The sequence below is a fragment of the Ailuropoda melanoleuca genome, chromosome 1 (genome assembly GCF_002007445.2).
Source record: "Ailuropoda melanoleuca isolate Jingjing chromosome 1, ASM200744v2, whole genome shotgun sequence".
NCBI lineage: Eukaryota > Metazoa > Chordata > Mammalia > Carnivora > Ursidae > Ailuropoda > Ailuropoda melanoleuca.
In genome coordinates, this window is record NC_048218.1 from 85,636,224 (window position 1) to 85,658,783 (window position 22,560).

Here is a 22,560-nt window from a genome sequence, read left to right on the forward strand (position 1 = left end):
CTGTCAAAGTCTCTGCCTCCCAGATATCCTCATATTCCAGAGGAAATTCACTTTATCCTAAGTTTCCAAGAAGAATTTCGGAGTTAAGAATCAATCACTAAGGAGATTCTCACCCTACCCCCACCATTCCAAGAAATATAGGTATTGTAAAGACCTTGTGGGGGGGCAAGGAACAATTATGCTAACACAGAAAGTATAGCTCCTCTTTGAACTGCTCTTATCCCTCCAGAAAAGTCTCCTTAGGATCTTTTATTTCATTAACACCTTCCCATAGCATCATACTTGGATTCCACCAGCCCCAAACACATTAACATTATTTAAGTGGCAGATAGCAAGATACATTGGCTTTCCTATTCCATAGGCAGTTGGGATGGGCAGTAGAAGAAGTGAATGCAAAGTGCCTCTTCTAAAATCATCCATTGCAGCTGTGCAGTGTATCATAATGACTTCACACAAAAAGCATGCAAAATCTCCAAGAAGATGTCAATCACATGAAAAAAAGAAACAATAATTAAAGCTCCCAACTAGCCAAGAAATCCTTTCCCTCTTCATTAATGGCCCAAGACTTTTTTCTCCCGCATGGAGGGCGTCCCTTGTGTAGACACAGCTTGATGGCTGTAAGGTTCCAGCTGTTTAAGTGGAGCCAGCCAATATCCATCAGGATGTTAGACAATTGCCAGGAAAACTCTGACAAGCAGCTCATTTTTCATCTAAGAATTCGATTGAAATTCTATCTCCCTCACCCGTGCAGTTTAATTTAATCGATAGAACATTATACTATGTCACATTTAGTATTAAAAATAAATGATACAGACCAGATATTTGAACACTGGGCATTTGTTTTTGCAGGCATTTTGACTTTCCAGTGGCAAACATCCCAACTTATAGTGCGAGAAAAGCCAAACATGAGCAAGTGTCGCTTCAAATTAAGCAGCTATCGCTTTACATTTATTGGGGTTTTGGTCCCATACTTTCCTCAGATCTCCAATCCCTTTCAACTCAACCAAAGTTCTCATTAGTGACAAGGCCTACAGAGAAATGAAAACGCTTGACGGCACAGCCTTTCACATTTATGGATTGCCGTTAGGAGTCGAACATGACAGATGTCTCGGGTAGAAAAGAAATATTTGCAGCAGATTATATCACCACTGTTCATTCAAGTAAACTGAAGTGGCATCACAGTTTAGAATTTCAAAACACAGAGTAGTTATTTCAACATATTAGTGGACTTCTGGGTGATGATTTGTTGCCAGAAGTAATAACCCCAAAGCATAAATCTAAATGTGAGCTAAATCCATGGTTGCACAATGGTTTCCCTTCCCCCCCCCCCAAAGTTTTCATTTGAGATAGAAGCAGAGGAATTCTGGGCTGGAGGGAATCTTGGAGATCATATTAACCCAACTGTTAAGTCCTCCTTTTTTTAAATAGAGGAGGAACTTGAGACACCACAGCCTCCATGCCATGCTCAAGGTTACACAGTGGGTGGCAGAGCCGAAACTCTGAGCCAGCTCTGACTGATGTTGATGAAAAGGTCATCTCTCCTTTCTTGATCTCCAGAACAACAGCAACATTCCACCTGCTCATGAACCCCAATCCAACTTTTACTTTTAGCCTAAGTGTGGGCTTCCAAAACCTTCTCTCCTAGACTCACATTCCCTCCCACACACTGCTAGTCCTGCTCCTGACTTCTCAATATTCAACATGACATGTCTTGTCTTTGGCTCTGCAGACCTGACTCAGATTGTTCTTCAGACTGAGTCGGCATCTGCTCTGAGATGGGCACCACCATGGCCACTGCCTGGCCCATTTAGGTTCTAAATTTTCCATAAGTGTCTTCTGTCTTCTCCCCCCACTAAACCTCCCAGCCAAATCAGCCTTTGGCTGGGATATCCCTCTTCCTTTTTGCCAGTACCTACACAATCAGCAGATTTTAAGTGGACCCTTTTCCCTCCCAGACACACAGAGGTTCCAGCAAAGCTGGGCCATTATGGGTGATTTCAGTGGTACAGCAGTTTATCATCTTGATTTTGTGTGGTTTTTAGGCTTTTGGCAGGTTTTTTTGTTCTAACTTGTAGATAACTACATCTACTGACAGCAAGCATTCAGATTAATAGAAATTATCATATGCTACTGGTGAGATTATAAATTATTACAACTTTGTAATATAATCCAGTACCTTAAAAATGCATGTATGCCCAGCATTACTCTCATACCAAAACCAAAGAGGCCACAAGAAAACTAAAGGCCAATATCTCTGATGAACATAGAGGCAAAAATCTTCAATAAAACATAAACCAAATTCAGCAATACATTAAAGGGATCATATACCTTGATGAAGGGAGATTTATTCCAGAAATATAAGGATGGTTCAACATCTGCAAATGAGGCAACGTGATGCACAAAATGAAGGTAAAAATCATGTGATCATCTAAATAAATGCAGAGAAAGCATGTGACAAAATTCAACATCCATTTATAAAAATTCCCAACAAAATGGGTATAAAGGGAACATGCCTCAGCATAATAAAGGCCATGTATGACAAGCCCACAACTAACACTGACTTATGGTGAAAAGCTGAGAGCTTTTCCTCTAAGATCAGGAACAAGACAAAAATATGTGTTCAACACAGTACCGGAAATCCTCACCAGAGCAATTAGGCAAGAAAAATAAAAGGTACCCACATTGGAAACAAAAAAGTAAAATGGTCATTTTTTGTAGATGGCATATTATACATAGAACACCTAAAGACTCCATCAAAAAACTGTTACAACTAAAAAGTGAATTCAGCAAAGTTGGAGGCCACAAAATCAAATACAAAAATCCGTTGTGTTTCTATACACTAATAATGGAAAGAAAAGAAAGAAAACAATCCCATTTATAATTGCATCAAAAATAAAATACTTAGGAATAAATTAAGCCAAGGAGGTAAAAGACCTGTATATTGGAAACTACAAGATATTAATGAAAGAAATTAAAGACAAAAGTATTCCATGCTGATAGATGGAGGAATCAATTTAGTTAAAATATCCATAATTCCTAAAGCAATCTACAGATTCAGTGCAATCCCTATCAAATAATATTTTTCAAAGAAATGGAATAATCCTAAATTTATATGGAATCTCACATAACACACACACTCACACACACACACAAATAGCCAAAGGAATCTTGAAAACAAGAACCAAGCTGGAGGCATCATACTCCCTAATTTCAAAGCTATAGTAATTAAAACAGTATGGTATAGGCATAAAAACAGACACTTAGATCATGGAACAAAGAGCTCACAAATGAACCCATGCATGGGGTTCCCGAGTGGCTCAGTCAGTTAAGTGGCTGACTCTTGATTTCGGCTCAGGTCATAATCTCAGGGTCCACGCTCAGTGGGGAATCTGCTTCAGGAGTCTCTCTCTCTCTCCTTTTGCCCCTCCCCCACTCACTTACATACACTCTGTCTCTCTCTCTGAAATAAATAAATCTTTTTTTAAAAATGAACCCACAGTCAATTAATTTATGACAAAGGAGCCAAGAACATACAAGGCTGAAAGGACAGTCTCAAATAAATGCTGCTGGGAAAACTGGACAAACATATGCAAAATAATGAAACTTGAACACTATCTTACACCATACACAAAAATTAATGCAAAATGGATTAAAGATTTGAACATAAGACCCAAAACCATAAAGCTCTTAGAAGAAAACATAGGCAGTAAGCTCCTTGACATATGTCTTGGTGACAATTTTTTTAATATGACACCAAAAGCAGGAACAAAAGCAAAAATAAGTAAATGTGACTATATCGTGCTAAATAGCTTCTGCACAGCAAAGAAAACCAATAAAATGAAAAGGCAACCTACCGAATAGGAAAAGATATTTGCAAATCATATATCTGATAAGGGGGTGAATATGCAAAACATATAAAGAACTCCTACCTATCAATACCCAAAAATAAGCAATCCAATCAAAAATGGGCAAAAGAACTGAAAAGATTTTTTTTAAAGAAGACATACAGATGGCCAACAGGTACATGAATCATTAATATCATTAATCATCAGGAAAATGGAAGTCAAAACCACAATGACATATCACCTCACACCCATCAGAATGGCTATTTTCAATAAAGAAATGTGTTGGCAAAGATATGGAGAAAAGGAACCCCTTTGCACAGTTGCTGGGAATGAAAATTGATGCCACTGCTACGGAAAACGGTATGGAGGATCCTCAAAAAATTAAAAATAGAATTACCATATGATCCAGCAATTCCACTTTTGGGTATTTATCTGCAGTTTGGGTATTTTTGTCTGTAATTCCATTACCAGAAACACATCCTACGGAAGCCATTAGAGATATACATGAGGGCGTTCAGTATGGCAGCTTTTGTCAACAGGAAATACTGGAAACCACATAAATGTCCAAAAATAGAAGAATGATCATTTAAGTTATGGTACCTTCGTACAGAGGAACTCTAATCATTAAAAGTACTGTAGTAGAATATATGATATGAAAAATCATATTTGCATGAATCACATTCACAATGGCATTTTAAGCAGCTTATAAGAGGGTGTATTATAATTTTTTTTTAATTTACAGTTACAGACCTGAAATTTAGTCACAAAGGTTGGCAGGAAATAAAAAATGTTTGCATTGGTCACCCTAAGTAGTACAAGTGATTGCATTTTATTCTTTTCATCTATATTTTCCAAAAGTTCTATGATAAGCCTGTTGTTTTGTAAATAACGTTATAAACTAGATCAAAGATTTACTCTGGAACAATATTAGAAATCTGTAATCTATTCCTTTATTTATACCAACTATGTGTTTGTGTTAAGCACTGCTAGGGACTCCCATATACTTACAATTTATGCAAAGATAAAACAGAAGTCTCTGCTCTCAAGCAGCTCACAATCCAATAGCAGAGAGACAAACACAGAGTTCCTGTTCAATGTGGTGAGTGCATCAGGAGCACAAAGAAGGGCAAGACTGAACAGAGAGGAGCCTAGTGAGCAGAGGCTTATGGAGTTAGCCAGACAAGAGCACTCAGGCAAAGCACACCCCCTCTGACTTTAGGAATGTTTGAAGTTTTTCTATCAGCATATTAAAGAGAACCCCTTTATGAGACTAAAGGTGAAAAACATGGCTTTTTGTGGCAACTAGAGATCTTCCTAGCATCATCCTCACAGGTCACAAAGCTCAGCCCTGTGAATGTCTGAAAGAACGGTCAGAAGCCTCAACTCCAATTCCCAGCAATCCGCTCCTACCAGTTCCATCTCTTTGAGTCTATTTCATTTCTAAAAAGGTCTCAAAGTTTACCCTGCACCACGCGATTCCCTGCCCCCTTCGCCTCTGCCTTGTTAGGACCATGGCAGGCTAATGTCATCACCTTGAATCTGCCAACAGCCTACAAATAGCTTCACTTCTTGTGGGGGAAGGTGGTGAAGGAGATAGGCAAAAAAGTGCCTTTCTTAGGACTCTTTATGTTCATTTGGTAACTATTTCAACAAACACCTGTGCATCAGGTCACATGAGAAGAAAAAGCAGAGAACTGAAAAAGCAGCTTCCCCTCCACATCACAAAAAGAAACAGACTCATACTGGGACTTTCTTTCCTCCTAAGCCAGCACACTTTCGAAGCACCACCTTCCCTCCAGATGGTTCCAGGTGCCACCATGTGGTTTTAGAACAAGCACGGAGGCAATCCCTGACGATGCCCCTAGGGTTGCCATGGCTTCATCAGGGCTAAAGGTCAAGGCATGTCGGCCACATTGTCGGCTTGGTGAAAGTACCAGATGTAACCCCAGAAGGTCCTCATCGAGTGTACGGAGACAAGAACATCACCACAGCCCTGTGTCTATGTGTCCTCTGGTCTAAGAAGCAGATGCCCAGCAGACCTCAAGAACTTGAAGATTTCCACAGAATACAGACAAACCTGGACGTCTCTGTGACATTTCCACTAAAGCTGCTGACTGGATCCTACAGGTTGAGTTAGAAAACGACCAATTCCCTCTCTCTATTTTAAGGCTAGGGCTTTTTTCCTCTGGGAATTAGCTTCCTCAAACCACTTCATATACAAGTTCTAGTCTCTTAGGACCCTTAAAATGTTTTGCTCTAAAATTTAAAAATAACCTATTTCCGATTATTGTCATTCATTGCCATCGCTGGAAAATGTCAGCAAAGGGCTACAAGTAACCTCCCCGGCTCCTCATAGCAGTGAAACATTATGTTCTCAGAGTTGTTTATAACAGGAGGGAAACTTAGGTAATGTTGATGATTTAACAGTCCCCTGTGTTGCAAATACTAACAGACACCGAAGCTAACAATGTAACCTTTAAGTACACATAAAAAATACATGATAAAATTGGTAGTCCCAGCCCCGTATTTCCCCACAGGCCACCATCAACATTTGGAGGTGACAAACTTTAATGCCTTTGATCACAGGAAAGTATGAGGAGTGATTTCGCTTAATCTTTAAAAAAAAAAAAAGAATCTAATAAAAAAAGAGAGCTTGCTAATAATTAACTATAGCCTTTGGACTTCTCTGGAGGACCTTTTAACTCTTTCAAGACTACGTTACAGTATGGATCTATGATGGTTTTATAGAGCTCAGGGACACATTTAACATGACATTTCAAAAGAGAAATAGGATTGCCCAGTTAAATATTCTTTCCAACGTGTCAAAAATTTTGTCCTAATACCTATTAACATGTTTTGCAAGATTAGAAAATTTATTTTTTTACTTCTTTCTCTCCTTTAACTCTCAATGGATTTGCATGATACGCTGCCATGGTCAAGTGCTGACAGAACCCTAAGTCTATTCGTGAGCTGCCATTCTAAGAGTCAGGGAATGGATTCGTCACGTCGGATGAGTATTTTCTGTGCTACTGACTGATTTTACACAGTTACCACCTTTTGGAACTGTGTATTGAGGGGACCTTGAAGAAACCCATAACGTTCCACAAAGTACTGAGAAGCCTTTAACATTGGATATCTTCTTTTTCCTTCCCACCCTTTAGCTTCCAGAATATTAAAAATATGTAATTATCTTAGAGTTCATGAGGACTTTGCCTCCAAACAAACCCCTCAGTTTGAACTTACTAAGTCTTCATAATAGATCGTACTGGTAATAAAAATAATTGCCTTCATGTTGTATAGAATTAGCTCCAGAATTCAATCCAATTTGTATTTTAAAAAAACATAATAATATACAAATATAAACCAGTGTATATTTTCAGGTTACTGCAGCCTGTAAAGGAGGTAGCTAAAATTTCCTCCAGACAATAAAGTATTGGATTTTTAGATCCCGCAGCCCACTATTAGATTAACATGCATTAGCATAGCGGGGGTTTGATCCTGGTGCAGATAGACGATTCATATCTGTTCACCCACTCTTAAGCTCTCAAAGTAAAAAATTAATGTGACTGCCACTCTAACGGGTGCGTATTAATAAAAGAATGCTTTAAAAATAAACAAAACTCTCCATGATAAAATTTATCACCCTCAAATTTTAAATGATAAGATACTCATTTGCCTACACTGACATGATGCTCTGCTTTAGGATCTCAAAATATTGAAATACGCTATGACAATATCAACAAAGACATCTTTATTCAGTAGTAGATTAAGTGGACAGTACATTAAACTGATCGCTTTGAGGATAACACTTTAACTTTTCTATATCTGATTATGCTAGTCCTTGGATAAATTCATCTTTCAAGCTCCACCCCCCTTTCACCTAACAAGTTTCCTCTCTTATCGGTGTGGTCCCTATTCCACATTTAACAAGGGAACTGAATTTGGAGTGAAGTGGCCTCGAATTACATATTGACCTATCCCTATCTAGCTGTGTGACCCTTACTTATCATGTATGAACCTCAATTTTCTTCTTTGGTAAAGGGATTTTGCACCTGCTCGGCCTGCCTTTGTAAAGATCAAATAAGACTTCTAGGACTTTTTAAAATATGTGAACATGATACTATGTAAGCTCCTTATACCAGTGAGAATTAAGTTCAGCTAATGAGAAAGACAACCCAAAATCATAATGGCTCCAACCCTATGACACGAGTCAACCTCATTTCTTTCTCATGTGAAGAAGCATGGAGGGAAGCTTTCTGGGGATGGCATAAGGGCTACGGAATGCAAGGACCCAAACTCTTTCTCTTTTGATGTTTTTCCTCTTAATGCTCCACCATTCTTAGCATCTGACTTCCTAGTTATGACCCAGGCGACTTACTACCATCTCTGCATTGCAGATGACAAGGGAGAAGAGAGGGGGCATTTGCCGCCCTTTAAGGACACTTTCAGGAATTGCTCAGGACACTCCAGGTGGTACCTAGTGGCCAGAGCCTTAGATGCAGCTAAGCTTCACCTAGCTGCGAGAGCAGCTGAGAAAACATGTGCCCCACTGAAAACCAGACATCCCATGACAGAGAAGGAAGGAGATGGTGGTTGTTGGCCATCACCTAGCAGTGTGTGACATTTTTTCTGACTTCCGTAAGAATGTTCCATGCTCAAGAGCCACCTAACTTTGAACCCTGTTAGACATATTAGACAACCCTGTCTGGGTTACATTGCTATTGAACTCTATTCTCTAGTTTTTAGAGGACACAGATCACACAATAAACTAACTGTGAGAGAATATTTAGAAGCAGATAATAAGGGTGTCTGGGTGGCTCAGTCAGTTAAGTGTCTGCCTTCAGCTCAGGTCATGATTCTGGGGTCCTGGGATCAAGCACTATATTGGGCTCCCTGCTCAGCGGGGAGTCTGTTTCTTCCTCTCACCCCTGCTCATGCTTTCTCTCTCAAATAAATCTTTAAAAAAAAAAAAAAAGCTGATAGTTTACTACTACCAACATCTCAAACATAATAGCTTTTTTACAATTTTTTCCTACCCTGTTTATACCACTCACTGCCAGAAGTCAAATTTATTTCTGCAAGGCATAAAAGGAATTACACGATTTCCTTGATTAAAATGTTCGCAGTACCCTCTGGATAAGGGACCACAGGTTCCCATTTATTTGTCTAAGGCAGTCCTGGGTTTTGAGTCTTGTCCTTATTATTCTGTCTAGTTTAGTACTTGTCCTGGATTTTACTTTTTAACCAAAGGGATATTAATGTATCCCTACTAATATTCATATCTGTATAAAAATAAGCTATGATGTGCTTTGTACTTCCAGCATCTGCCATGGACTCTTCTGGTACTGTGTGAGAAGCATGAGCAATGAACAGATTTCTTAGATATTTGATTAAATCAGAAGGATAGCCAGTGATAATCCAACTCTCTCTTCCAGGTCCCTTCAAGATCCAGCCTAAGTTACATCTCCCAAGAACAGCACACATCATTCATAATTCAAACTTCATAATTCATTCATAAATTGAACTGCATTTCAATACATTTGGGGTAAAGTCCGTTAACTTCTAGTCCAGGGCACTGCCTTCAAAGCGCAGGAAGCTACCAGGCAGACAGTTGGCTAGTCAGGTGGAAACATGAAAATTATCATGTGCAGAAAATAGAGACTGAGAAATCCTGCTCAAGGAGACATAGAGAATAGTCTGAATGTTCTTACTACAAAAGTTGATCACTTGTTGTAGAGTATAGAGCTTTATATTTTATCATTAATACATTTTTATTTTGTCATAAACCTTTCCAGTGTCAATGAGCTAAAAAAAATCAAGCTTAATGAAAAATCAAGACTGAATTTCAATTTTTCAAGAAAATGATGATTAAAAGTAACTCATGCCAAGAATTTGTCAAGCATTACCAACCACTGTGTGTGCTACTGGTATAACTGGCCCCCTGAAAACCCGATGACCCAGAACTTCTGAAGAAACATCAGCAGCTCCTCCAAAAGTTAAAAGATTTTGCCCAAACATGGTAATTTAGTATGTGCAGCCAGAGAAGGTGAGTTTCCATATCCCACTGTACAGCATGACTTTTCATTTCTAACAAATGGCTCTTCTCAATATGGCTCACTTTTTATTCCAAGATTTCTTGTGCAAGTATGAAAATAAAGTGATAGTTTTCAATGTGCTGCTATCTCTGTTAGCAGAAGAAAAACCTCAATTAATTAAATAGAAGTTTCACATCAGAGTCTCCAGCTTCAAATAGAAAGTCAGTTCATTCAAAAGGGTTTCGATTGCCTTTGACTTATGAAATAAAATCCTTCATTCTGGCAGAGTTGAAACATCTGACATTTTTACAAATGACATTGTACATTCAGTTAAGATTTTCCATATTGCTAGTAGCTCTGGTGGTGGTGGTGGTGGTGGTAGTAAAACCATTCGAAATTTTGATGAAGCTCGGTATTACAGTAAAACAAAGATCTCAAGGAATCTATTTAAAAGACAGGAACGATGCAAACTCTACTTGGAACTGGTTGTGGTACCCATGTAATTCATATGTTTGTCAAAACAAGCCACGGTATTCTGCTACTCAAAATACAATAGTATTTGGGGGAAAAATAGTATTTGAGAACAGTAGATCTCATATTTTATATATACGTATACTTACATAGTTACAATTATTTAAAGCTTTTAGTGAATTTTGATTACTAAAAACAAAGCTTACAAAAGGAAGTCATTGAAACTCATCCCCCTAAAAGCAACAGAAAAATTGAACTGAAAAAATGAGATGACAAGGGTTTAAAGGGTATGTAAGTTTCAGTTTTGAAATTCTGTAATTGTCCCCGAGAATAGATGACTTATAGGGAGAATCATTTGATAGAGTTATTTTTAGTTGGGTAAGTTTTTATTCTATTCTGGAGCAATATAAAATTGAGAGCACCTATAATTTTGTAACATTTATACTTGGCAAAAATTCTAGATCATAAACAGAGAATTTATTTGATGATTTTTGTTATAAAACTATTGGTTGAAGGTACACTGAACTGAGGGGGGAATAGCCCAAGATATTTACACATTTCAATGGGGAAAAAAATTGAATTATGAACAACCTCCATTTAGCATAATTTGTTTTGAACATTCCTCAGTGCCTGCAGGGAGAGTATTTTCTCAAAAAAAGAAAAAAAGTGTTCACTGGAGTTATCAAACATTCTAATCTAGGTACCATAAAATAGAGCTTTAAACATTACTGTTTTATTAAAACATTCAAAATAAAATCACATTGAAAAATATATTCAGAAAAACACTCATAGCATGGTGTTAGAGACAATTATAAGTGAAAAGCAGATGAAAATGTGATTCCCTATCAAGAATAATTGCTTTGCTCACATTTTTATCATTCACATAGCTTTTAATTTTGCTTTAATAAACAAAATATTTTTATATTTTTAGAAAGCATTTTCTCTTCAAAAAGTTTCATAGAATCAATATGATGGTCAACAAGCTTCTAAAAAACTAACTTCCAATGATTTTTAGCACCTTCTTTTACTCTCAAAAGTGTCCCAGTTTGGACAGTAAGTTTTACGGTCACCCTAGCGACCGCCAACAGAATAAAACCACATTCCTTGTGACGGGGCCCTCTGAACCCTTCCTTCCTCCTTTCCACATTTCTACCCCACCCCTCTCCAAAGCCTCCCACGCTCATGCCACACGCTGCGGCTCACAGGGCCCGGGGCCAAGGTCACCAGCTCCGCTCTGCCCCCACACTTGCCTCTGGCTGCCGTGCCCTGTGCTCTCATAACCCCGGTGAATTCCAACTCCACCATAAATCCAACTCCAGAACCTTCTTCCAGCTTTCCCCGGCATTCTCCTCCCCCCTTCCCACCCACACCACTAATGACGTGCTCATCCAGGTGCCCCTGGAGCTTTCCATACTACAACCCTGACTGCCACAGCTCCACGATTTTGTTTCTGGTCCTTCTTTCTGTCTGAATGGGGATAGATGAGAAGTCATGCACTTGGGCCTCTTCATCTCTGTGCACTGAGAGCCTAGCGCAGTACCTGACGCATAGGGCCCAGCAGATAAGTATTTGTTCAATAGAGTGTGTTGTATTGCAAAGTTGGCCTTTCTGAATCTCCTACAACAACTACCTCAGCGTCTCCCTGTTCTAGATTTGTACGTAAGGCCCTCCCAGGACTGGATCTAATGGCTGAGCTCTGGCAAGGCCTGGTTTTCTCTGGAGGATGGCAGATTTACGATCATCTACCAGCATGCTCGCGCTAGGTCTCTGGGGTGAAGAGTTAACCTCGGCTGTCTAGTGATTCATTTAACTTCACAAAAATCAGAGATAGCAACTGTTTCTGTATGTGTATATCTGTAAAATGAACCCTGATAAATAGGCCAGGAATGGACCTACACACGAAGCCTGACTAAAAAGTCTACAACTACCAGAAAGGGTCATAATGAATACAATCTAACTTACTCCTTAAAGCCAGCCACAGCGTCCTTTTACTGGATAAAAGGGCCTCAAGAAGATGCTCCATCAAAGTGAATTTATGACCTAGACCCCGGTGGGCCTCCATGTTGTGTTACATATGTAATTTGAAGAAGCCTATAGGTGTGAGTACAGGTGTGTGCATTACAACAGCTTCAACTGAGAACACATTAGCTCTTCAGATCTCCACTGTCATCAGGAAAGTTAAGAATTGCATAGGAAACAGCACAGTGGAAATAGAAAGGCTTAGAGCTAGACAGGTCTGTCAACATTTTGATTTCATCCTTCCTTGAACCTCAGTCTCCTGCTCAATAAAATGCGACTGTTGCCTGCCATTGAGGATGGTTCAGAGAATTAAAGAACTGACCAGTGGCTCTAGCCGACCTTGGCTAGATAAACGGTAAAGTTGTTCTAGTTTTTCTAAGGCCCATCCTACCTGACTCCTATATAACCTGCTAACATGAGGCCACCTGATCCTTATGTTCGGCAGTCACCCAGTCCCCATCGCTGCCAAATTCCGCTCTCGGTGGTAGTTTCAGCACTGCCTCCCTCCCTACATCCACAGGAACCTGTCCTGCCCAGGGGTTTCTCTCCTGCTTCACAACAGGCAGCTCCCTCAAGAAAGCAAGAGGGGAACAGGCTTCTGGGAGCCACCAAAATCTGGCCGGGTTCCACATTTGGCCTGGTGATTCACATCCTTTGAGTTGCTGAATGAATTCAAAGTGTTCCCAAGGAATTTCGCAATTCACAGCAGGTAGATGCAGAAATTACAGAAGCTCTCTCTTCGAATTAGTGACAATGTGTATTTGCGCCCACAAGAATAAGGGCACCTTGGAAAGCACCCTAGCAAAATCTTCTTCATACCTCAGAGCAGACCGCAAAACACCAATGTCATTTTATCCCCTTCTAGTGCATATGGATGCACACAGGCCTAAGAAATCTTATCGCAGAGGGTCCAAATTCACCAGCAAATAGTTTACATCTTTTTTTTAAATGTGAACAGTGAATTGATTTTACGAAATCAGATTGAACTGATGAATGATTAGGTTATTCAATTAATTCACTTTAGATAGGATTTAAAATCTTTCAAGAGACATTTTTTCCTCTCCTTATCAATACAAATCTCTGCTGCATTTGGGGAAATTTTCTTTTTTGCTTAATTCCAGTTAGTTAACATACAGTTTCAGGTGTACAATACAGCAATTTAGCACTTCCATACAGCACCCAGCACTCATCACCAGTGCACTCCTTAATCCCCATCATCTATTTTACCCCTACCCCTACCCCTCCCCCCTCTGGTAACTATCAGTTTGTTCCCTATCATTTACAGTCTGTTTCTTGGTTTTCCTTGTTTTTTTTCCCCTATGCTCATTAGTCTTGCTTCTTAATTCCACATTTGAGTGAAATCCTATGGTATTTGTCTTTCTCGGATTTCTTTTGCTTAGCTTAATACTCTCTAGCTCCATCCATGTCATTGCAAATGGCAAGATTTCATTTTTTATGGCTGAATATTCCACTGTGTGTATGTGTGTCTGTGTGTATACACACACACACACGCACACACATAGCTTCTTTATTCATCTATCAATGGACACTCACACTCCATAATTTGGCCACTGTAGATAATGCTTCTATAAACATAGGGGTATAGGGGCTCCTTTGAGTTAGTATTTTTGTATTGAGTATATTCCTAGTAGTACAATTGCTGCGTCATAGGGTGGTTCTATTTTTAACTCTCTGGGGAATCTCCTTATTGTTTTCCACAGTCGCTTTATCAATCTGCATTCCCACCAACAGTGTAAGAGGGCTCCCCTTTGTCCACATTTCGTCAACACCTGTTGTTTCTCGTGTTTTTTATTTTAGCCTGATGGGTGTGAGGTGATAGCTCATTGTAGTTTTGAGTTGTATTTCCCTGATGGGTGATGTTGATCATCTGTCTTCTTTGGGAAAATGTCTATTGAGGTCTTCTGCTCATTTTTTAATTGGATTATTTGGGTTTTGAGTGATGAGTTTTAGAAGTTCTTTATATATTTTCGGTACTAACCCTTTATCAAACATGTCACTTGCAAATATCCTCTCCCATTCCATAGGTTGCCTTTTAGTTTGGTTGATTGCTTCCTTTGCTGTGCAGAAGCTGTTTATCTTGATGAAGTCCCAGTGGTTCGTTTTTGCTTTTGTTTCCCTTGCCTCAGGAGATGTATTCTAGTAATTTGCTACAGGGGCAATTTTCCTATATTTGTCTTTCAATTTATTATTTTTTTCTTTAATGGACTTTAACCAGCTTATTATATGACACACTGGGTTTCAGCTTCATTATTTTAAAGTTTTAGAAGATTTGGGTTTTGTGGGGTTTTTTTAATGTTTTGTAGTATTCCATTTAAACTTGTGTTGGTGTTTTAGCTATACCCTTTGCATAATTTGTTTTCATGGTGGCCCTGAGGATAAAAAATGCATTTCTAATTTTTACACTCTGATTTAACATTTTGTCACTATCAGTAAAATATAGAAACCTTGGGACGCCTGGGTGGCACAGCGGTTAAGCGTCTGCCTTCGGCTCAGGGTGTGATCCCGGCGTTGTGGGATCAAGCCCCACGTCAGGCTCCTCTGCTATGAGCCTGCTTCTTCCTCTCCCTCTCCCTCTCCCGCTGCTTGTGTTCCCTCTCTCGCTGGCTGTCTCTATCTCTATCGAATAAATAAATAAAATCTTTAAAAAATATATATAGAAACCTTATAACCATATAGTTTCCTTTGCCTTCTCCCTTGTACCTTGCAGCTGTCATAATGCTTTACATCTGTGTGCACGGACACTCCTCCAAAGTTATAAATTTTGTTCTCAACTGTCACAATTTAAAGAATTTAAAAGGGGAAATATAGCCTTTGATATTTATCATTTTTATTATTCTTTAATTCCCAACGTTTCAAGTTTCCCTTTAGTATCAATTCTTTTCAGCCTAATTAACTGTTAGTAATTCTTTTGGAGCAGGTCTGCTGGTAACAATTTCTTAGTTTTGCCTTCCTTCCTGATCTATTTTTATGGAATATAAAATTCTCGGTTGACAGTTTTTTCCCCCAGCATGTTATACATAGTTCCACTGTCTTCTGACCTCGACAATGTCAGAAATCTGCAGTAATTCATATTCTTGTTCCCCCATATGTGATGTGTTATTTCAAGATTTTTTTTTTCTCCTTATTTTTGGTTTTTAGCAATTTAATTATGAGGTGTCTGGATTAAGTTTTCTTTGAGTTTATCTTGTTTGGGTTTTGCTGAGCTTCTTAAGTCTGTAAAGTTGTGTCTCTCACCAAATTTGGGAGGTTTTCAGTCATTGTTTCTTCAAGTTTTGTTTTCTTTTGTTTTCCTGCACCAGTCTCTTTTTTTTCTTTCCTTCTGGAACTCAAATCACAAAAATGTTAGACATTTAGCTATTGCCTCCAGTGTCCCTAAGGCTCCACTCATCTATTTATTTTTGCTCTGTTGTTCAGATTGACTCCTTATTACTGATCTGTCTTTAAGTTCACTCTTTCTTTGGTCATCTGCATTCTGCACTGAGCTATCCGGGTTATTTTTTAAATGATAGTTTATTTTTCAGTCCTGAAATTTCTACTTGGCTGTTATGTTTTCCTGTTTCTCTGTGTAGAAATTCCATCTTTCCATTAAGTGTTTTTACCTTGATATGGAACATAGCAATAGCAAATTAAAGTCTTTGATGTCCAAACTCTGGTTCATCTTGGGGTTATTATGGGTCTTTTTTTCCCTGAGAACTAGCCACCTTTTCCTGATCGCTTTTGTTTTCGGTATGTTGTATAACTGTGAGTTGTATGGATGTTTGGAGTACTGTAAGACGTTAGGTCCTGCTGAAGTCCTCTGGAGAATTTTTATTTTTTGTTTTAGCAAGCAAGCAGCCTAGTTAGGCCTAGAATGCAAGTCTGTCTCCTCTGCCCAGGGCAATGGCTCCACTAGCAGGTGGGTTTTCCGAGATTTTGCTATCCTGCTTTGGGTGCCTCCCATGCCTGCCTAGGCCCAGCAAGAGCCCCAATCTTGCTTTAGTTCAAACACAGAAGTAGAAGCCCCTTTCTTCAGCTTTTCCTCTGGAATTCCCCCACACACTCTCTAGAGCCCCTTCTTTCTGACCAGCTGGCCAGAAAGATGTAGTTTATCTTCTTTGAGTTTAAGCTGCAGCCACAACTCTGGAACTGGGGCCCAATCTTAGGGCAAGATTGAGAATTTTAAAAGGAGAAATAATTGGAAATTCACTTCTGTATGGCTCACTTCTTCAAATTTTGACTCCTTTCCCTCATCTGCCCGTTTCTGCTAAATTTTCAGGGTTCTCAGGGAAATGCCTTTTGTGTTTTGTCCAGAGTATTAGTTGCAATCACTAAGAGAAAGAGATTACACCATCTTAGCTGGCAGCAGAATTCAACTACCTCGTTGCTCTTCAAGTCTTTCTGTATACTTTTCATATTGTCTGATTCTTTCCTTCTAGGTTTTTTTTTTAATCTAATATTTGAAACAAAATTATTTTGTTGTCTATCACAATGCTCTATGATCAAGTTATTGCTTATAAAGGTGAACTCTTCCCTTGCCCATTTTAGAATTATGGAGTGTGAGCTCATCTTCAGTCAAAATCTTTTGGAATCCTTTGCAACCTGGCTGTGAATGCAGTCCTTCAGAGAGGCTTTGCCTTTGCTTTTCCAGAAATCCCCAGTAACTTACTAGCCAGAGATCAGTTTAATGAAATTTCTCAGTATCATGATTTCTAGACCAAACAAAAGGTATAATTTAGACTCAAAACCTGTGGGTATATAGTCAGATGTTAATTTGTCAAGGAGGTTTTTGGTTTTGTTTTTTTGTTTGTTTTCCCAGCAAGAGTTCAGGCAAAAGATCATTTTTCTCACCATCTCCCCGGGCCAGTAAGCAGTTTATCTAGTTTCTTTTTCACAGGGGGTATGGCCAACTACCAGTGCAAAGCAGTAAACAAGTAGAGAATGGATCTGAAAGCAGTGAGTGAGCAACACCTTCTCTAACCCAATGCAGCTGAGCCCCAAGGAGGCCCCTTTATTCTTGTAAGCAGATCTCAGAAACTCAGCTTTTCTTACTAGCTTTCTGCATTTTCCACTAGCAACCTGTCCCTTGGAGTTCTTTCCCTTCATACCAGCCATGGGGTAAATTTCTTCTTGCATAAACTGAAAGAATAAATACCCATTATTTCAGGGTCATTGTGAATTATGCTGCTCAGAGTCTCAATAGACACCAAGTCCCCAAAGCAATATGGAAAAGACAGACCTAAAATGAAGGGAAATTTTTTTAAGTTGCCTTTACTATCCCAGTGATGGGGAACATCCCAAGTCATAGTCTGTAGGGAAAAAATATACAAATCCAAATTATGGTGTATGTTTATTTCTAATTTCCATGATGCAAACAGATATCATTGACCTTCAATCACTGGTCAAACCGTTAATAGTTGTTTTGTAATTTCTTCAGACCCTCTGAAGATTGGAAGTTACTGGGGGGGGGGGGGTTCCATGGATCTCTCACTATTTCTGCACATTCTGTAAGCAGAGATACTGACTGCCCTTTGTTCTGAGCTGTCTTTTCAAGGATATTCATATAGCAAACAGCCTTGAAATAGAGATACTGTATCTCCCTCCAGAGCCAAGAGCAGATTTGCTTACAGTCTCAGAAGATAGAGGTAGTGTTTCCCTGTGAGGCAAAGGGCAGGTGCCTACTATCCAGTATAATGACAATAAGGTCTCTCCAGGGCAAAGGTCAAGTGTGCTGGCTGCACATATACAAAATTCAGGTGCCCTAAGTTCCAGGTTCTTCCATAACAAACTCAGGGTTTGTCTCAAGACACCCTGTGACAATTGGGGGTTAGGGACTGGTGTGAAAAATGCTGATTCTCTGGTTAATGCTATTCCTTTGAGTAACATACGGTCATATGCCTCTGACTCAGGAGTCAGCTCATCTACAGCCCCCATGAAACCGTGGCAGGCTCAGCTTGCAAGCACGGTAAAAATCTTAGACCTTCAGAATTCTAAGCAGTTATGCAATGCCTCTCCGTGTCTGCCCAGCCTTCTCATAGTACTTATTTCTCCTCCGAGGGTTGCAGAGCTGCCACGTGTCTGCACAGCACCTGGGCATGTGCCAATTTACCGGGCCCTCTCTAGGTTCTATTCCTGAACCAGGTCTCTTAATACATTTACACTGACGCCAGACCTGGTCACTGGTTTGTTTCATCCTCATAGTTATACATATTTCTCTTGGTGTGCCCACACTCCATCGCATCTCAACAGCTGCAAGCAGCAGCAAACGCATCAGATCAGTGGATTCTATGGCCACCACACGCCTCTGTGCTAACCTTGTACAAGTGCGTTCCCAAACCCCCCTTGAGGCTAAGGATGTAGAAACCCCACATTAAGTCCTTCTATGAAGTTTTATTTTGAACTCCTATACCACAAGAGCTAAGCTTGGCTACCCCTGAGCTCCCTATGAGAATTTCCTCATCTCTGAACAGGAGAACTTTTGTTCAAAATGAATCAGGGAGCACTCTGTTAAAATCATTGTTAGAGGCCAGTAAACAAAATTTGCTTCCTGTGTCAAAGGCTGAAAGGGACCAGGGATCATGCTCAATCTGTCGAAATGAAGTATCACTGTGCCTCCAGATTTTGGTTGTATTTCACGGACAGTCTGGTTGCTAAGTTGTTAAATTCTAGAATTGACTCTCGATGGAGTCTGCTTGGTCTAGCAATGCATATTAAATAAATGAGTTACATAAATTTCCTGGCTCTTATTTTTTCTTTTGTATTATTTACGTGGTATCAAAATCTGTTCCAGTTGCTAGGGATGCATAACAAAGTACCCCCAAATTCAGTGGCGTAAAACAGCAATGACTCATGCTCACTAATACGATGGGTCCGAAATTTGGATGAGGCACAGTGGGGACAGCTGGTCTCTGCTCTAGGAGGTCTAACGCCTCAGATGGAAGCCTCATCTGAAAGCTTCTTCACTCATGCCTGGTGTTTGGTGATGGCTGCCAGCAGGGGGCCTGGATGGCTCTCCACCTTGACCACTCCATGTGGGGTTACTTTGTGCTCCCTCACTGCAGGGTAGCTGAGCTCGAAGGGCAAGTGTCCTGAGAGAGGGAACAGATGGAACCCGTATCCCTTTTATGACCTAGCCTTGGAAGTCCCCTAGCACCACTTCTGCCACATCTATTGTTGATCAGAGAAGTCTGCCCATGCTCAAACAGAGAGAAGATAGACCTCAGCTTTCGGTGGGAGGATGCCAGTCGCAATTTAAGCAATGCATGTGGGATTGGGATATGTATATTGGTGTGACCATCTTTGGAAATACAATCTGCCACAGTATGTATTTGTGGTAAATTCTCACAATAATCCTACAAAACAGATGCTTTCATATTCTTCATCTTGGAGATGGAAAATGGAATTTAGACAAGTGAAGCAGCTAGCCAAGATAACAGAACCATTGGTGAGCCAGTGCCCACCCCTAACACATGTAATGCGTAACCACTCGATTCTAAGAGCCACCATCAGCAAACTTACCCACATTGGAGCTTTTTTAGAAAAAGAGTTCTTCCTCCCATAACCAGAGATGGTTTCAGTCTCTACCTGGAACCACTTTTCAGGACTCTGAGACCTGTCTGGTCGATCTGGCCATCATCTCCAAAGTATCGCTGCCTAGTACTGGCACAGACTGAAAGATCTGCCCCCCTCCGTTTCCTCTTATTTCAACTGCTCCTGGGATGGTATTGGTATCAGAAGCACAGCAAAACTAACATAGCACAGTGATAACACGAATAACCTTTGGAGGCAGATAAACATGGCTTTAAATCTTGGCTCTAACATGTCTTTTTTTCATGCAGTACACAAGTTACTTAGGTTTCCTAAGCCTCAGTTTCTTAACTACTGAAATGGGGACAATAATATACTTCTAGGACCTGGTACAGAAGGAGCATATTAATAAAAATGAGCAAAACATCTCTGACCCCTGCCCCACCCCATTCTTACTCAGCTCCATGGGAGCTTTCAGCTCACTGTAAGTAGAAGTTCCCAGGTGGTGGCTCGTTGAACGCTTACAAATTCATCACCACGCAATGCCCACTTGAGGCTTCTGCTCTTCCCACCCAGACCCCTCCTTGGTGGATGGCCCCAGGAAATCATCTTCACTGTGGACTCATCAGCACCTCATCACTGCTTCGGTTATAGGTGTTCCCCTAGGAAAGGCTGTCTCCTAATGAGACTCTGACAGCAATTTCTCAGGATGCCTGAGAAATGCAATATTCAGTCTATCGCTGGGGAAGGTGCCCCTCCACCATCCCACTTGGGTCACATAAAAGCAGTTCCTTCTGCTTTTACTAGCAATTTCTCTCTTCAGAGGGCTTGCACATGAGTCTTTGGGATCAGGTAGAACAAATACCCTTCTGCCTCCACCACAATTCACCCTCCCCTCCTCACTCCATCTTGCCCTCCTGCTTCAGCCAAAAGCAAAAACACATGCAACTTACACAGCCCCTTCTTCGCAGATCTGTCCACAGTTTTACAGTTTCTCCTGACCTAACAGTCACACTACCCTGTATGTGCTCACTGTCTTCTGCAGCCCCTCTCATCTGGGATTTTATGTCCCACGCAGCCTTTCTCATCTCTTGCCTTTCCCTTTGTCCTTTGCTTCTAGAAGTCGTGGTACGACTCTGGGTGGGAACTAGCTGCGGTTAGTGGCTTTCTCTAAAGGCAGCTGTTGCTCTGCTTTGTTCACTCTGGGAACCCAAATTCTAGCAAATTTAGGTCCTCCTAGTGAAGCAAACGTATGTAATGTTATCGGGTGGGGTCTTTGTACACTTCATAGGAAAAAAAAAAAAATCCCTTGAGAAGGACTCAAATCCCATGTGGAAAAAGGAACGACATATAATTTATGTGCCAATAACTTCAACTGACTTAAAGATACACTAAACAGCAAATAACATCCAACTTAGGGCAGATAACAATTTACAACCCGATCACTAAGAAATTTTTAAAAACCATTGGCCAGATGTGGCTGAGGAGAGTATCTCTGCTGTGTCCTACTGCCATGTCCTTCCTCCGTCTTCCAGATCTGGGTCTTTTCTTGCCCAAGGCTCAGTCCTTCTGTCCAGGTCGCTCACTGTTGGGGCTGAAGTGCCCACCCTCCTGTATCAAGACTTAATGCCAGTTATGTAATGCTATCTCTCTATATACATGTATTTACGCAGAGCTCACGGTTAAGTAAAATGCCTCATCACTTCCATTTGTCAGAGGTTGCTTTCTCCAGATATGTTCTGCTAACTGCCATCTCTGGCTGCTCGCTCCATAAATAGTGCCTCCGTCCCCACACCCTAAGTCACCGTGAAGAGACGAGACACGCTGTAGAGCCCCAGGCTTTTGGTGAGAAGAGAGCTACTTCCAGTTTGGATCCTACAAGAAAAGCTTCCCTTGTTGCCCAGATCTGATACTTCCTGTGTTTCCATGGCAAACTTCCCTCCTGGATGCAGCTGCTTTGGAGGGCTGCGGAGGAGAGAAGTTTAACCGTTTTGCTCCCGTGACGTACATTTCGCACTTTGTTTCAATTTTCCCCTGTACTCCACATTTCACTTTCTGTCCTTGTGCCCTTGGTAGGTGCCTCCCCCCTCCCCCACCATAGCCACACCACAGTTCTCCAGTTCTCAGTGTGTGGGGTTGCTCACTGCCAAGCCCTGGAAAATCACAGGTTCTTGGCAGGAAAATAACGGATTCATAGTGCCACTAGAACAGCATCTTTTCAATAATTCTTCCATTTCTCGTCCGACTGTCTCGGTCCCACTAGAGTGAGCAGTTCTTTAATCCCCCAGGCCTGGGCCGTTGGTCACCACAGGAAGTCATCTGCAGCTGTGAAAACCAATGCATGTAATGAGGATAGTATTTTTGGCATTTTTAATAGATATATTTTCATTTTCCCCTGAAATTATGCTCCTTCGCAGCCTCAGGCTCCCAGCTTGGCCAAAAGGCATACTGCTGCAACGAAGAAGAGGCCATGGATCATGTTTGAGTCATAAATCTGACTTTTACAAGTCCACATCGAGATAACAGTCATGAAAGCCAAGCTCTGGGTAGTGAGAAAAAGGACACTCCAAACAGTCTTAGACTCATTTAACATGGTAAGAACCAGTCCTAGCTGACCAGGGAGACTCGCCATGTACCTGGGGTAGGGAGAACTCAGGACAGAACAC

At 40.5% G+C, this 22,560-nt stretch overlaps 1 long non-coding RNA gene across 2 annotated transcripts in view; it reads right to left on the reverse strand.

Moving 5' to 3' along the window:
• The window catches only part of LOC117802691, a 387,685-nt gene extending 365,475 nt beyond the window's left edge, over nt 1-22,210 (reverse strand). For both annotated transcript variants that reach the window (XR_004626146.1, XR_004626145.1), the window contains exon 1: nt 20,848-22,210. This is a non-coding gene — a long non-coding RNA (uncharacterized LOC117802691). The remainder of the gene's footprint in view (nt 1-20,847) is intronic.
• Nucleotides 22,211-22,560: the final 350 nt, after the last annotated feature.